Source organism: Microtus ochrogaster, chromosome 7 (assembly GCF_000317375.1).
Source record: "Microtus ochrogaster isolate Prairie Vole_2 chromosome 7, MicOch1.0, whole genome shotgun sequence".
NCBI lineage: Eukaryota > Metazoa > Chordata > Mammalia > Rodentia > Cricetidae > Microtus > Microtus ochrogaster.
In genome coordinates, this window is record NC_022014.1 from 45429609 (window position 1) to 45430904 (window position 1296).

The following is a 1296-nucleotide window of genomic DNA, read 5'->3' on the forward strand; positions in this document are numbered from 1 at the left end:
ACAGAGAAACCCTGCCTCGAAAAAAACCAAAAAAAAAAAAAAAAAAAGTTGATTGCCTCCTTCTACTATGGAATCCAGGACTGAACTAACTCAAGTTAGCAGGTTTATACTTTACCCACTGAGCTACCTTGCTGGCTCAAGATTTCTAAATGTTCTTAAACATTTTCTTTAACTTTGATTCCTTCTGCTATTCTGAGCTGTGAGATATGCCTTTTGTCTTTTTAACTGTGTGGGGTTTTTTTGTTTGTTTGTTTTGTTTTGTTTTTTGAGACAGGGTTTCTCTGTAGCTTTGGAGCCTGTCCTGGAACTAGCTCTTGTAGACCAGGCTGGCCTCGAACTCACAGAGATCTGCCTGTCTCTGACTCCCAAGTGCTGGGATTAAAGGCGTGCGCCACCACCACCCAGCCAACTGTTTTTATCATATAAACTACATTAAAAGATAAGCTTTGCAGGGCTGGGGAAATGTCTCAGTGTTTCAGAGCATTGGCTGTTCTTCTAGAGCAATCACATGTTCTGCTCACAACATCCGTAACTCCAGCTCCAGGTGATATGAGGCAATCTTCCTTCATCAATAAACACCAGACACACAAAAGTGTATAGATACACTTGCAGGTGAGACACTCATAAAATAATAAAATAAATAAATCTTGCCTACATGACAATGTTTTGCTGAAATCTAATATTCTAACAATTTAGTACATGAAGATAAATTTTCAGGTATTTCACTATGAATGCTTAGCTCTTTGGTTATTTTGAATGTCAACTTTTATACAGTCACAGTGACTATTTCAGCCCTTTAGTTGTGAGCAAAGGAGGAGGCATCAGAACTACACAACATTATCACTTCTGTACACTTCAAAGTCCCACCATTTATTACGATAAACCATGACCTGCTTTATTTGTAAAACTCTTAGAATAGACAAGCTAATTTTCTCTTTTTTTTTTCCCCCAGTTTTTCAAGACAGGGTTTCATTGTAGTTTTAGGGCCTGTCCTGGAACTAGCTCTTGTAGACCAGGCTGGCCTCGAACTCACAGAGATCTGCCTGCCTCTGCCTCCCAAGTGCTGGGACTAAAGGTGTGTGCCACCACCGCCCAGATTTTCTCTTTAAATAAAAAGAAACAAGCTATACTATCCCATAAAACCAAAGAACTGAGCCGGGCGGTGGTGGCGCATGCCTTTAATCCCAGCACTTGGGAGAGGCAGGTGAATCTCTGTGAGTTCGAGACCAGCCTGGTCTACAAGAGCTAGTTCCAGGACAGGCTCCAAAACCACAGAGAAACCCTGTCTCGAAAAAA

At 41.1% G+C, this 1296-nt stretch overlaps 1 protein-coding gene across 2 annotated transcripts in view; it reads right to left on the reverse strand.

The window, feature by feature from the left end:
• The window catches only part of Aff4 (AF4/FMR2 family member 4), an 86046-nt gene that overhangs the window by 56482 nt on the left and 28268 nt on the right, over positions 1-1296 (reverse strand). The window lies entirely within an intron of this gene.